Below are 16,095 nucleotides of genomic sequence, written 5' to 3'. Positions count from 1 at the left end.
ATGCCCATTTATGTTCAGGAGCAGCAATGCAGTAGTGGGAGCTAACTGCTGATTGGTGGCTGGAATGAATTCCTTTTGTCCTGGTTTACCAGATGTGTTCAGCTAGCTCCCAGTAGTGCATTGCTGCTCCTTAAAGAATACCAGCAGAAAAGAAGTAAATTGGAAAGTCATATGCACTGTTTGAATCATGAAATAAAAATTATGGGTTTCCCTTTAAGGGCAAACTGGACTGTCCCTTCAAGATTGCCTGCAAAATATGAAGGTATGTGAGATGCGATTGATTTAAAAAAAATACCCTTAGATTGTAAACATTCAAATAATTTTTAAAATTCAACTGTATGGAATTTTTTATTTTAATTACAAAAAAATGACTGCATGTTGACTTGTCTCACAGTCACTGTTCATGAGTTATGATACTGATCAGTGCAGCATATCATTTCCATCTGTGACTTGCATATAAATCCTCTAGCACCTGTTTCAACAGAAGTGTTCTGTTTTGGGCTATAGCCTTAAATGGATAAAAACATGTTTAAGTTGGCGCATGCGTGTGCACTGCGAGAGATGCAGTCATAACTGTGGCTTGCTTACACATAAACAATAGAGGTGAGTTCTGATGGATGACTAATAAACGTGCTGCTCATATGTAATACATTTTTTTTACACATACTCAATAGTCAAAACCTTTTATGAAAAGTACTGATAATTTTTTAAAATTTTACATTTGACTAATAAATAACTAAATGAATGCAATTTGTAAACTTTTGTTTATCTTAATAGAAAATTAAAAAAAATGTCTTTAAAGTAGAAGAGCATACTTCAAAAATGAGTTTCTTACTTTGAATTTTTTTTTCCCCTTTAATTTGTTTACAGTGACTTGTTATACCAGCTGCAGAGTATAACATGTATGAGAAATTGCTTCTTTAGGTTTATGTTTGTTTTTAAAATAGCTGGTTATGTTCTTTGAAACCTTAATCCATCTAAATTACTTAACTGAGCTTGGAGGGAAATCCGATATCCTTAGTTTATCACTTCCTGTACACACACATGCTCCTTTATATTATCTCTGTAAATCAAAGCCTAATATTTAGAAAAAACAAAATTATATTGCTTATCTCTTCTACCTACTACTGAGAGTGATTTCTTCTGCTGCCTATGTTTACACATGTTTTATTTAACCTATACACAAGTATAGAAACTTTCAGAATATTTCGGGATACCACAGGCAAATCTGCCATTTCAAATGCCGAAATAAAGTATATGGAGCTATTTGTAAACAATTTAATACACTACAGGAGGTAAAACAATCTAAACGTGATGTGCACAATATTATAACACAACACAAAACATAACATCAGGTGAACAAAAACTGTGTATGAAACAAAAAGTTCAAAAAATTATATAGTTGTCTCAGATGTTTTCTTTTGGCTACATTTAGCCACCAATAAGCAAGCGCAACCCAGGTCCTGAACCAAAAATGGGCCGGCTCCTATGCTTAAATTCCTGCTTTTCAGGAACGACAATGTGTAATAGGAGTAAATTAAAAAGTTACTTAAAATTGCCTGCTCTATATGAATCATAAATTAAAAATTTGTGTCCCTTTTAAGCAATGGACAAAGAATTATCTGCAGTTGGATCAGCAGATTGTTCTGGATTCCTCATTCAGACAATCTCTATCATGGTGGATAAGGCGTCCTTTCTTCAGCCTTCATGGGCTATTGTATCCACTGACGCCAGTATTTTGGGGTGTGGTGCTGTCTGGGGGTTTCAAAGGGTGTAAGGAGCTTGGTCTTCTCTGGAGGAGAAGTTTCAGATAAACATCTTGGAATTCCGTACAGAACACTTTAAATATCTCTGCTTTGTAGTGGGAATTTATTTTCCACTTTCTTTCCATCATGTTGTCCATTACTCCTCATCGAGTTTTTAGCAACTCCCCTGACAGAGATTAGCCTTTAGTTTTCTTTAAACTTTCAAATGGAAAAGATCCTTGTCAGCACCTCTGTAGCGCTTGCTGATTGGTGGCTAAAAATAGCCACCAATCGGCAAGCGCTACCCAGGGTGCTGAACCAAAAATTAGACGGCTCCTAAGCTTACATTCCTGCCTTTCAAATAAAGATAGCAAGAGAGCGAAAATGTGAGTTACTTAAAATTTCATGCTCTTATCAATCCAGAAAGTGAAAATGTGTTTTTCATATCCCTTTAACCGTGGAGGCAATGACATATTTGTGGTGTTTGTCTGAATCATTCTTGTTAAACTGCTGCCATATATTATTAGTCATGTGCACACTACTTAAAGGGATAGTAAACACCAAAAATTGTATTGTTTAAAAAGATAGATAATCCCTTTTCTTTTACAAGATACGATGAGTCCACGGATTTCATCCTTGTGGGATATCGCCTCCTGGTCAGCAGGAAGAGGCAAAGAGCACTACAGCAGAGCTGTATATATAGCTCCTCCCTTCCCTCCCACCCCAGTCATTCTCTTTGCCTGTGTTAGTGATAGGAAGAGGTAAAGTGAGGTGTTAGTTTTTAGATTCTTCAATCAAGAGGTTTATTGTTTTAAAAGTGGTGCAGCTGAGTGCTGCTTTATTCTTGGGTGTAGCCTAGACCAAATCAGTCTCTTCAGTAAAAAGAGAAGCATTTGGTGGCTTTAAAGCAATGGGAACTGGTGGGACATAATTCTCACTGCGCCTCCCATACTGTGTTGCTACCCTTTCTGTGATGGCCTAAGCTGCATCTAACTCAGGCTTCATCTTTCTGCAGGACTACAGGAGGGACCCAATGGACCTCTGAACCCTGTTGAGGCTGTCTTGCTGTCGGACAGCATAAGAGGTAAGTGCAGTTTTGATTCCTCTATAGGGTATTCCTCTAGATATTTACCTCAGGGAGTTCTGCACTTACATTTATTTATGGGAAGCAGGGGCTCTGTCAGTGAAGAGCTTTTTCCTGACAGCATGTCGCAGTACTATTCTTGTATGGGATTACAAGCTGGCTGCACATATTTACATATTTCTGTTTCATACGGACAGGTTTTTTTTGTCACTCCCGGGGGATTTAGCCCACGATGGGTCATGGCCATATCTAGCAAGTCAGTTGTGTCTATATAAGCTACCCCACTGCATGCTGTGTAATGTGGAGAACGAGCGATGTGTAACACACCAGAGTTTTTTGTTATGCTTAATGGCGACTGGGAGCTGATTTAACCCACGATGGGCAGGTTTTTTTTTTTTTTTTGATCCGATATGAGCTGTTAGAAAAACAGTAAGCTATCGGTTTATTTGTCTAATTTTTTGTCTCTCCTGGTTCCCAAGGCAGATGTGTCTATATAACAGTTCAAAAGATGAGGGTTATTACAGAAACGCCAACCGGGAGATAGCTGGCGGTACGACCACAAGGGGCGGAGTTCACATTGAGCGCCAAAGAAAAGGGCGCCAAAACCACTTCTTCCTCCTTACTTCTGTTTGTCTTACGGAGTGGAGGACCTTCATTTGCTGGACGTTTTTCCTTCTCTGCTTGTTTTAAGTTAACAAACAATGGAGGAATTAAATTAGATGCACTTTCTTTTTGGTTACTTCCGGTTTTCGGAAGTTACAGCAATGTTGTTCGTCGCTCTTGAGCAGTGCATACTGTGAAGATCCAGTCTTACATGGAACACAGTGATAATATTGTGTCATAAAGAATCTCTGCTTGTACGTGTCAGTTCATCCATTGACTTGGGATGACAATACTCCCTATCAATAGTCACTTTAGGTTTAAAGAGACAGTATTGTATTTTCATGGATTAATGTTTGTCATACATCCTTTCCCTAAAGCAACAGCTGTTAACAGTCTGATCTGTCCTTGACTCACAACCCTGATATAGTGACCAAATTTATTTGACCCACAGGCAGTGCTCTACGGTTCCCTGCAAGTTTCTCATAGCAATATCTAGTTATAGCAATGTTCATATTGTCATTGGGTTTTTCTGCAAAATTTGCCTGCAAATTTCTGAAACAGAGATAGGGCATTCTTTTTAAATTTAAAGAGGCATTAACATTTTTTCTCTGTTAATTTTATTGCATGACTTGCAGGGGCTTATTTGTTTTTTTTTTCCCCATCCTTTTTGAAGTTGGATGGTACAAAGGATATTAAGTAGGTCATAGACACACAGATGAGTTACTTTCAGATTTAAAGAGACAGTACTGTTTTTGTTCCTTGTACATTATATACATGATTTTCAGCTGTTTATTTGTTGCTTCATCCCTTATTGAAATAAACTTTTGTTAACCGAAGTTTTTTCTACTCAGTGAGTTCTTTTACTGGTGCCTTGCCTACATCCTAAGATTGGCAGGTATCCAAATTTACATGTCACTTTCTGAAACTCTGTAATGCAATATTGCACGCGACTTTCATTTGCTTATTAAAGTACATAATCTCTGTTCTTACAGTTCAAGGGACAGTAAGGGTCATTTTAATTAGGTCTTACTGCTGTTCTTTGGTGTGCATCCATCCTTTGTGACTTAGGATGGAACAGCAGCACACAACAATAGAGTTTTCTTTAAAATGTACAAGGAATTAAACCTCTTATCTTAGTTATAAAATTTCTGATATTTCCTTGCAGATTACCAAGTCAGCGACTAAGAGTTCGGGATTTCCGGCTTTAGCACGCAGTGCCTTATGGTTGAATTCTTGGTCTGCGGATGCGTCAGCTAATTCTAAGCTTTTGACTATTCCTTCCATGGGGAGGACCCTGTTCGGGCCTGACTTGAAGGAGATTATTTCTGACTTCATGGGAGGTACGATTCCCCCCTCAGAATAAGGAATCCGAACAGAGGGGGCGTCAGAGTAATTTTCGTTTCTTTCGAAATTGCAAGGGAGTTCCCTCTTCTGTTAAACAGGAAGGGAATTATCAAAAACCAAGTCCACTTGGAGACCTAACCAGTCTTGGAACAAGGGTACGCAATCCAAGAAGCCGGCTGCCACTACCAAGTCGGGATGAAGGGTCGGCCCCCAATCTGGGACCGGATCTTGTAGGGGACAGACTTTCTCTCTTTGTCCAGGCTTGGATAAGAGACATTCAGGATCCCTGGACACTAGACAGTGTGTCTCAGGGGTATCAGTTGGAGTTCAAAAATTCCTTCCCCAGAGGAAGGTTTCTTCTTTCACGATTGTCTGTAGACCAGATGAAAAGAGAGGCGTTCTTATGCTGTGTAAGAGATATCTCCTCCATGGGAGTAATATGTCCAGTTACAATACAGGGACAAGGGTTTTATTGAAATCTTTTTGTAGTTCCCCAGAAATGGGGAACGTTCCGACCTCAGAAGTCTAAACATGTTTCTCAGAGTTCCATCCTTCAAGATGGAAACTATTCGTACCATTCTTCCATTGATCCAGGAGGGTCAATTTATGACTACCGTGGATCTAAAGGACGCATATCTTCATGTTCCTTTCCACAGAGATCATAGGAAGTTCTTGAAGTTTGCCTTTCTGGACAAACATTTTCAGTTTGTGGCTCTTCCTTTCGGTCCGGCCACGGCACCCAGAATTTTCACAAAAGTTCTGGGGTATCTGCTTGCGGTTCTAAGACCGCGGGGCATTGTATTGGCGCCTTATCTGGACGATATTCTGATCCAGGCGTCGTCTTATCAGCTAGCAAAGTCTCGTACCGACATTGTTCTGTCCTTTCTGAGAACTCACGGGTGGACAGTGAATCTGGAAAAGAGTTAGCTAGTTCCACAGACAAGGGTTCCTTTCTTGAGAACTCTAATCGACTCTCTATCCATGACAATCTTTTTGACGGAGGTCAGAAAGTTAAAGATTCTGCATACATGCGGAACCTTCAGTCCAATCCTCGGCCGTCAGTGGCTCAGTGCATGGAGACAATTGGATTGATGGTGGCAGCAATGGACAGCTTTCTGTTTGCTTGTTTTCATCTAAGACCCCTGCAACTGAGCGTGCTCAGACAGTGGAATGGAGATTACACAAATTTGTCTCTTCAAAAAGATCTAGATCAGGAGACAAGTGACTCTTCTATGGTGGTTGTCGCTGGATCATCTATCCCAGGGGACATGTTTCCACAGACCCTCATGGGTGATAGTGTCAACGGACGCCAGCCTGATAGGATGGGGAACAGTCTGGACCTCCCTGAGGGCTCACAGTGTATGGTCTCAATCTGAGTCTCTACTTCCCATCAATATCCTAGAGTTGAGCGCAATATTCAATGCATTTCAGGCTTGGCCTCAGTGGGCATCGGCCATGTTCATCAGATTCCAGTCGGACAACATTACGACTGTTGCTTCCATCAATCATCAGGGTGGAACAAGGAGTTCCTTAGCGATGACAGAAGTAGCCAAGATAATTCAGTGGGCGGAGGCTCACACTTGTTTTCTGTCGGCAATCCACATTCCAGGAGTGGAAAACTGGGAAGCGGATTTTCTGAGCAGACAGACTTTTCATCTGGAGGAATGGGAACTCCATCCGGCGGTATTTGCCAATCTGATTCTCAGATGAGGCAAGCCGGAGTTGGTTCTTATGGCATCTCGTCAGAATGCCAAGCTTCCGTGATATGGATCCTGGTCCAGGGGTCTCCAGGCCTAACTGATCGATGCCTTGGCTGTGCCTTGGTCGTTCAACCTAGCTTATGTGTTCCCTCCATTTGCTCCTTTCCCGGGTGATTGCTCGAGTCAAATAGGAGAGGGTTTCGGTGATCCTCATAGTTCCTGCGTGGCCTCGCAGGACTTGGTATGCCGATCTGGTGGACATGTCATCTCAGCCACCATGGAAGCTTCCTTTTGAGGAAAGACCTCATTCTGGGACCCTTCCATCATCCGAATCTGGTTTCTTTGCTGCTAACTGCTTGGGGATTGAACGCTTGATTTTATCTAAGCGAGATTTCTCTGATTCAGTCATTGATGCCTTGCTTCAGGCACGTAGGCCTGTTACTAGAAAGAATTCCATAAGATTTGGCGTAGTTATCTTTATTGGTGCAAATCCAAGGGCTACTCATGGAGTAGGGTTAGGATTCCCTGGATTTTGTCTTTTTTTCCCAAGAAGGATTGGAGAAAGGGTTGTCAGCAAGTTCCTTAAAGGGACAGATTTCTGCTTTGTCTATTTTGCTACACAAGCATCTGGCAGATGTTCAATCTTTTTGTCAGGCTCTGACTAGAATCAGGCCTGTGTTTAGACCAATTGCTCCTCTTTGGAGTTTGAATTTAGTTCTTATTGTTCTTCAAGGGGTTCCGTTCGAACCTATGCATTTTATAGATATTAAGTTATTATCTTGGGCAGTTTTATTTTTGGTTGCTGTTTCTTCTGCTCCCAGAAGTTTCTGAGCTTTCGGCATTACAATGTAATTATCCTTATCTTATTTTCCATTCTGATAAGGTGGTGTTCCGTACCAAATCTGGTTTCCCTCCTAAGGTTGTTTCTCATAAAAATATTAATCGGGAATTGTTGTTCCTTACTTGTGTCCTATTCCTTCTTCTAAGAGAGAGCGGCTGTTACATAATTTGGACGCGGTCTGTGCTTTAAAGTTCTACTTTCAGGCAACTAAGGTTTTTCGTCAGTTGTCTTCCCTGTTTATTGTGTTTTCTGGGAAGTGTAGGGGTCATATAGCTACGGCTACCTCTTTCATTTTGGCTGAAGAGTATCATCAGTTTTGCATCTGAGACTGCTGGACAGCAGCCTCCTGCCCGAATTACGGCTCATTCCACTAGGGCTGTGGCTTCCTCATGGGCATTCAAGTATGATGCTTCTGTTGAACAGATTTGCAAAGCTGCAACTTGGTTGTCTCTTCACACTTTTTCCAAATTTTGCAAATTCAATACTTTTGCCTCGTCTGAGGCTGTTTTGGGGAGGAAAGTTCTTCAAGCAGTGGTGCCTTCCGTTTAGGTTCCCTGTCTTGTCCCTCCCGTTTCATCCGTGTACAATAGCTTTGGTATTGTATCCCACAAGTAAGGATGAAATCCGTGGACTCGTATCTTGTAAAAGAAAAGGGAAATTTATTCTTACCTGATAAATTTGTTTCTTTTACGATACGATGAGTCCACGGCCCGCCCTGTTTTTTAAGACAGGTTTTTATTTTTTATTAAGCTTCAGTCACCTCTGCACCTTGGCTTTTCCTTTCTCTTCTTAACTTCGGTCGAATGACTGGAGTGGGAGGGAAGGGAGGAGCTATATATACAGCTCTGCTGTGGTGCTCTTTGCCTCCTCCTGCTGACCAGGAGGCGATATCCCACAAGTAAGGATGAAATCCGTGGACTCATCGTATTGTAAAAGAAATACATTTATCAGTAAGAATAAATTTCCCTTTTCCTTTCCAATGGCATGGAGAGTCCACAAATCTATTCTAATTACTAGTGGGAATTCAACTCCTGGCCACCAGGAGGAGGTAAAGAACACCCTTGCAAAGCTATAAGTATCCGTCCCACTTTCCATAACCCCCAGTTATTCTTTGCTTTTCAACATCATGGAGGTGTGCGAAGATGGTGCTCTGAAGAAAATATAGAGTATCTTTTAATGGGTAGTTTTCCTGCAAGTATGGATTCGGGTATTACTGTGTCCATGTAATCCTCTTGAGTAAGAGTTGTAAAAGCTATTAGACTCTCTTAATAAAAGCTTTTGAAGCTGAAACGCGTACTTACCCCGATTGTCTCACTTTTTTGAATCACCTGGTCAAGCTTTTCTAGCTGACTGCATGGACGCTGGTAACTATTTTATCTTAGGGAACCGAGGAAGAAGGAAGCACTCAGCACTACTTCAGCAAAAAGCTCTAAACGGGAGCTACTGAGTTATTTAAATCTCTTGCACAAAGACCTACTTTAGGATTCAACAATAGATGTCTGTGTGATCACACAGCTAAATTAGCCGTCATGCTGACACACAGGTCATCGAATCACTTCAACTTCACTCACCTTGTTATAATGTATTTTATATCACTACTCGATCACCTTTGGAAATAATAATTAAACCACTTAAAGGACACTATTTTATATAAATATATGCACCACCATTGGAGAATATTAATATCTACCACCACTGACTTTGTCCCTTATATCCTTGGGAATCAAAACGGACATACAGCACTTGCACACTTTCTTTTTTTCTTCCTTTTTTTGCTGGCATATATACTTTTTTCTTCCTTTTTTTGCTGGCATATATACTTTTTTCTCGCCATATTGTTTTTAGATGTTTAAAAGATTTTCCACTTTGTCCACTATAGAGTCTAATAGTTTTTTTATTTTATTTGTTGAGGATCCGGATCCTTATAACAGCTTTTACTGTAATATGGAATTGTTCAGAATAAACATATTTTTCATCATATTCAGTTGTCACATATGTTTATGTATACTTTTTATCAATATATTGATTTTGTACGTTAATTATAAACATTGAATATCTTTATTTGCAGTCTATCTGCACTAGTCTACAGGCAAATACCCCATATATATATTCAATAGTAGAAACCCTATTGCTATTCTTAGCGGTGCTTCCCCATCTTTGTTTGATGTTTCTATATTGCCATTAAATTGTATATCTTTTCAATTTATTTTAATGGTTAATGGCATGCTCTCACACAGTGAAGAGTGTGTGGTTTTTTTTTTTTTTAAATCTATTTGCTATTTTTATGTTTTTATAATAATTGTGTAGACTATTATGGAAGTGCCAAGACAGGGTGATTTCGGGGTCAGGGAGAGACTTTCTTTCCTGGTGGCTCCCTCAGGACCATTTGTCTCAAGGCACATGGTTCTTGAGACCATCCTTGGGAGATGTTGACTTTGGATGCCAACCTTTTCGACTGGGGAGCAGTTTGGGGTTCTATAAGAGCTCAGAGAATCTTTCCTCCCAATAAATATCTTAAAGTTGAGAGCATTCTTCAATGCTCTGATAGCTTGCCCCAATTGAGTGTTGTCTGGTTTATCAGATTTCAATCGGACAACATCACTTCGGTGGCTTATGTCAACCATCATTGAGGTACAAGGAGTTCTCTAACGATTAAGGAGGTGACTCGCATCCTTCTCACAACTGCCACATTTCTGCCATTCTCATACCAGTTCTGGATAACTGGGAGACGGATTACCTGAGCAGGCAGACGTTTCACCCTGGGGAAGTGGGCTCTTCATCTGGATGTGTTCTCAATGCTAACCCTCAGGTGGGGGGGGGGGGGGGTTCCGGAGTTGGACATGAGGGCGTCTCGTCTAAACTCCAAGTTTCCCAGATACGGATCCAGACCAAGGGATCCGCAAGGTGTTCTGGTGGACTCTAGCGGCTCCGTGGGATTTCGGTCTGATTTACCTGTTTCCACCATTTGCCATCCTTCCTCGGGTGATAGCCCGTATCAAACAGGAGCAGGAGTCTGTGATTCTATTTGCTCCAGCTTGGCCTCTCAGAATTTGGTTTACGGACCTGGTGAAGATGTCATCCTCTCCTCCGTGGACATTCCTGTTGAGGAAGGATCTTCTGCTTCAGGGTCTTTTTCTTCATCCAAATCTAGATTCTCTGAAGCTGGCTGCGTGGAGTTTGAACGTCTAAAGGTGATTGACACCTTGATCCAGGCTCGTAAGCCAGTAACTCGCAAACTATACCATAAGGTTTGCCGCACATTCCTTTTCTGGTGGATTTTCTCTTGGCGTTAGGTGAGAGTTCCTCATATTCTTTCCTTTCTCCAGGTGGGCCTGGAGAAGGGCTTGTTATTTATTTCTCTGAATGGTCAGATAGGAGATAGGTTCTTCAAGCGGTGGTGCCCTCAGTTTAGGCCCACCTGTATTGTTTCTCCCTCCCTTTCCATTGTGTCCTCTAGCTTGGGTATTGGTTCCCACTAGTAGAATAGATTTGTAGACACTCCATGCCATTGGAAAGAAAACAACATTTATGCTTACCTGATAAATTATTTTCTTTCCTGGCATGGAGAGTCCACAACCCACCCTTGTCTAAATTTAAGACGGCTTATTTTATTTTGTTTTTCTCTAAAACTTCAGGCACCTCTATACCCTTGGTGCTCCTCTTCTCTTTCCATGTTCCCTCGGCTGAATGACTGTGTTTTTTGCCTCCTCCTGGTGGCCAGGGTTTGAATTCCCACTAGTAATTAGAATGGATTTGTGGACTCTCCATACCAGGAAAGAAAATAATTTATCAGGTAAGCATAGATTGTTATTTACCTTTCCTCAGTTTTACATAATCAATACTGTTATAGAAATATACTTTCTTTCATGTAATTAGCAAGAGTCCATGAGCTAGTGACGTATGGGATATACATTCCTACCAGGAGGGGCAAAGTTTCCCAAACCTCAAAATGCCTATAAATACACCCCTCACCACACCCACAATTCAGTTTTACAAACGTTGCCTCCGATGGAGGTGGTGAAGTAAGTTTGTGCTAGATTCTACGTTGATATGCGCTCCGCAGCAAGTTGGAGCCCGGTTTTCCTCTCAGCGTGCAGTGAATGTCAGAGGGATGTGAGGAGAGTATTGCCTATTTGAATGCAGTGATCTCCTTCTAAGGGGTCTATTTCATAGGTTCTCTGTTATCGGTCGTAGAGATTCATCTCTTACCTCCCTTTTCAGATCGACGATATACTCTTATATATACCATTACCTCTGCTGATTCTCGTTTCAGTACTGGTTTGGCTATCTGCTATATGTAGATGAGTGTCCTGGGGTAAGTAAGTCTTATTTTCTGTGACACTCCTAGCTATGGTTGGGCACTTTGTTTATAAAGTTCTAAATATATGTATTCAAACATTTATTTGCCTTGACTCAGAATGTTCAACTTTCCTTATTTTCAGACAGTCAGTTTCATATTTGGGATAATGCATTTTAATTTAACATTTTTCTTACCTTAAAATTTGACTTTTTCCCTGTGGGCTGTTAGGTTCGCGGGGGCTGAAAATGCTTCATTTTATTGCGTCATTCTTGGCGCGGACTTTTTTGGCGCAAAAATTCTATTTCCGTTTCCGGCGTCATACGTGTCGCCGGAAGTTGCGTCATTTTTTGACGTTATTTTGCGCCAAAAATGTCGGCGTTCCGGATGTGGCGTCATTTTTGGAGCCAAAAAGCATTTAGGCGCCAAATAATGTGGGCGTCTTATTTGGCGCGAAAAAATATGGGCGTCACTTTTGTCTCCACATTATTTAAGTCTCATTTTTTATTGCTTCTGGTTGCTAGAAGCTTGTTCTTTGGCATTTTTTCCCATTCCTGAAACTGTCATTTAAGGAATTTGATCAATTTTGCTTTATATATGTTGTTTTTTCTCTTACATATTGCAAGATGTCTCACGTTGCATCTGAGTCAGAAGATACTACAGGAAAATCGCTGTCAAGTGCTGAATCTACCAAAGCTAAGTGTATCTGCTGTAAACTTTTGGTAGCTATTCCTCCAGCTGTTGTTTGTATTGATTGTCATGACAAACTTGTTAAAGCAGATAATATTTCCTTTAGTAAAGTACCATTGCCTGTTGCAGTTCCTTCAACATCTAAGGTGCAGAATGTTCCTGATAATATAAGAGATTTTGTTTCTGAATCCATAAAGAAGGCTATGTCTGTTATTTCTCCTTCTAGTAAACATAAAAAATCTTTTAAAACTTCTCTCCCTACAGATGAATTTTTAACTGAACATCATCATTCTGATTCTGATGATTCCTCTGGTTCAGAGGATTCTGTCTCAGAGGTTGATGCTGATAAATCTTCATATTTATTTAAAATGGAATTTATTCGTTCTTTACTTAAAGAAGTACTAATTGCTTTAGAAATAGAGGATTCTGGTCCTCTTGATACTAATTCTAAACGTTTAGATAAGGTATTTAAAGCTCCTGTGGTTATTCCAGAAGTTTTTCCTGTTCCTAATGCTATTTCTGCAGTAATTTCCAAAGAATGGGATAATTTGGGTAATTCATTTACTCCTTCTAAACGTTTTAAGCAATTATATCCTGTGCCGTCTGACAGATTAGAATTTTGGGACAAGATCCCTAAAGTTGATGGGGCTATTTCTACCCTTGCTAAACGTACTACTATTCCTACGTCAGATGGTACTTCGTTTAAGGATCCTCTAGATAGGAAAATTGAGTCCTTTCTAAGAAAAGCTTATCTGTGTTCAGGTAATCTTCTTAGACCTGCTATATCTTTGGCTGATGTTGCTGCAGCTTCAACTTTTTGGTTGGAAACTTTAGCGCAACAAGTAACACATTGTGATTCTCATGATATTATTATTCTTCTTCAGCATGCTAATAATTTTATCTGTGATGCCATTTTTGATATTATCAGAGTTGATGTCAGGTTTATGTCTCTAGCTATTTTAGCTAGAAGAGCTTTATGGCTTAAAACTTGGAATGCTGATATGGCTTCTAAATCAACTTTACTTTCCATTTCTTTCCAGGGTAACAAATTATTTGGTTCTCAGTTGGATTCCATTATTTCAACTGTTACTGGTGGGAAAGGAACTTTTTTACCACAGGATAAAAAATCTAAAGGTAAAAACAGGGCTAATAATCGTTTTCGTTCCTTTCGTTTCAACAAAGAACAAAAGCCTGATCCTTCATCCTCAGGAGCAGTTTCAGTTTGGAGACCATCTCCAGTCTGGAATAAATCCAAGCCAGCTAGAAAGGCAAAGCCAGCTTCTAAGTCCACATGAAGGTGCGGCCCTCATTCCAGCTCAGCTGGTAGGGGGCAGGTTACGTTTTTTCAAGGAAATTTGGATCAATTCTGTTCACAATCTTTGGATTCAGAGCATTGTTTCAGAAGGGTACAGAATTGGTTTCAAGTTGAGACCTCCTGCAAAGAGATTTTTTCTTTCCCGTGTCCCAGTAAATCCAGTAAAAGCTCAAGCATTTCTGAAATGTGTTTCAGATCTAGAGTTGACTGGAGTAATTATGCCAGTTCCAGTTCCGGAACAGGGGATGGGGTTTTATTCAAATCTCTTCATTGTACCAAAGAAGGAGAATTCTTTCAGACCAGTTCTGGATCTAAAAATATTGAATCGTTATGTAAGGATACCAACGTTCAAGATGGTAACTGTAAGGACTATCTTACCTTTTGTTCAGCAAGGGAATTATATGTCCACGATAGATTTACAGGATGCATATCTGCATATTCCGATTCATCCAGATCATTATCAGTTCCTGAGATTCTCGTTTCTGGACAAGCATTACCAATTTGTGGCTCTGCCGTTTGGCCTAGCTACAGCTCCAAGAATTTTTACAAAGGTTCTCGGTGCCCTGCTGTCTGTAATCAGAGAACAGGGTATTGTGGTATTTCCTTATTTGGACGATATCTTGGTACTTGCTCAGTCTTTACATTTAGCAGAATCTCATACGAATCGACTTGTGTTGTTTCTTCAAGATCATGGTTGGAGGATCAATTTACCAAAAAGTTCTTTGATTCCTCAGACAAGGGTAACCTTTCTGGGTTTCCAGATGGATTCAGTGTCCATGACTCTGTCTTTAACAGACAAGAGACGTCTAAAGTTGATTACAGCTTGTCGAAACCTTCAGTCACAATCATTCCCTTCTGTAGCCTTATGCATGGAAATTCTAGGTCTTATGACTGCTGCATCGGACGCGATCCCCTTTGCTCGTTTTCACATGCGACCTCTTCAGCTCTGTATGCTGAAGCAATGGTGCAAGGATTACACGAAGATATCTCAATTAATATCTTTAAAACCGATTGTTCGACACTCTCTAACATGGTGGACAGATCACCATCGTTTAATTCAGGGGGCTTCTTTTGTGCTTCCGACCTGGACTGTAATTTCAACAGATGCAAGTCTCACAGGTTGGGGAGCTGTGTGGGGATCTCTGACGGCACAAGGAGTTTGGGAATCTCAGGAGGTGAGATTACCGATCAATATTTTGGAACTCCGTGCAATTTTCAGAGCTCTTCAGTTTTGGCCTCTTCTGAAGAGAGAATCGTTCATTTGTTTTCAGACAGACAATGTCACAACTGTGGCATACATCAATCATCAAGGAGGGACTCACAGTCCTCTGGCTATGAAAGAAGTATCTCGAATTTTGGTTTGGGCGGAATCCAGCTCCTGTCTAATCTCTGCGGTTCATATCCCAGGTGTAGACAATTGGGAAGCGGATTATCTCAGTCGCCAAACGTTGCATCCGGGCGAATGGTCTCTTCACCCAGAGGTATTTCTTCAGATTGTTCAAATGTGGGTACTTCCAGAAATAGATCTGATGGCGTCCCATCTAAACAAGAAACTTCCCAGGTATCTGTCCAGATCCCGGGATCCTCAGGCGGAGGCAGTGGATGCATTATCACTTCCTTGGAAGTATCATCCTGTCTATATCTTTCCGCCTCTAGTTCTTCTTCCAAGAGTAATCTCCAAGATTCTGAAGGAATGCTCGTTTGTTCTGCTGGTAGCTCCGGCATGGCCTCACAGGTTTTGGTATGCGGATCTTGTCCGGATGGCCTCTTGCCAACCGTGGACTCTTCCGTTAAGACCAGACCTTCTGTCACAAGGCCCTTTTTTCCATCAGGATCTGAAATCCTTAAATTTAAAGGTATGGAGATTGAACGCTTGATTCTTGGTCAAAGAGGTTTCTCTGACTCTGTGATTAATACTATGTTACAGGCTCGTAAATCTGTATCTCGAGAGATATATTATAGAGTCTGGAAGACTTATATTTCTTGGTGTCTTTCTCATCATTTTTCCTGGCATTCTTTTAGAATACCGAGAATTTTACAGTTCCTTCAGGATGGTTTAGATAAGGGTTTGTCCGCAAGTTCTTTGAAAGGACAAATCTCTGCTCTTTCTGTTCTTTTTCACAGAAAGATTGCTATTTCTCCAACATAGGTGTGTCCGGTCCACGGCGTCATCCTTACTTGTGGGATATTCTCTTCCCCAACAGGAAATGGCAAAGAGCCCAGCAAAGCTGGTCACATGATCCCTCCTAGGCTCCGCCTACCCCAGTCATTCTCTTTGCCGTTGTACAGGCAACATCTCCACGGAGATGGCTTAGAGTTTTTTAGTGTTTAACTGTAGTTTTTATTATTCAATCAAGAGTTTGTTATTTTGAAATAGTGCTGGTATGTACTATTTACTCAGAAACAGAAAAGAGATGAAGATTTCTGTTTGTATGAGGAAAATGATTTTAGCAACCGTCACTAAAATCCATGGCTG

At 40.7% G+C, this 16,095-nt stretch overlaps 1 protein-coding gene across 1 annotated transcript in view; it reads left to right on the top strand.

Moving 5' to 3' along the window:
- THOC2 (THO complex subunit 2) overlaps window positions 1–16,095 on the top strand; it is an 889,387-nt gene that overhangs the window by 495,281 nt on the left and 378,011 nt on the right.

The sequence above is a fragment of the Bombina bombina genome, chromosome 1 (genome assembly GCF_027579735.1).
Source record: "Bombina bombina isolate aBomBom1 chromosome 1, aBomBom1.pri, whole genome shotgun sequence".
NCBI classification, from domain to species: domain Eukaryota; kingdom Metazoa; phylum Chordata; class Amphibia; order Anura; family Bombinatoridae; genus Bombina; species Bombina bombina.
This window is presented reverse-complemented; position numbering and strand designations above follow the sequence as displayed.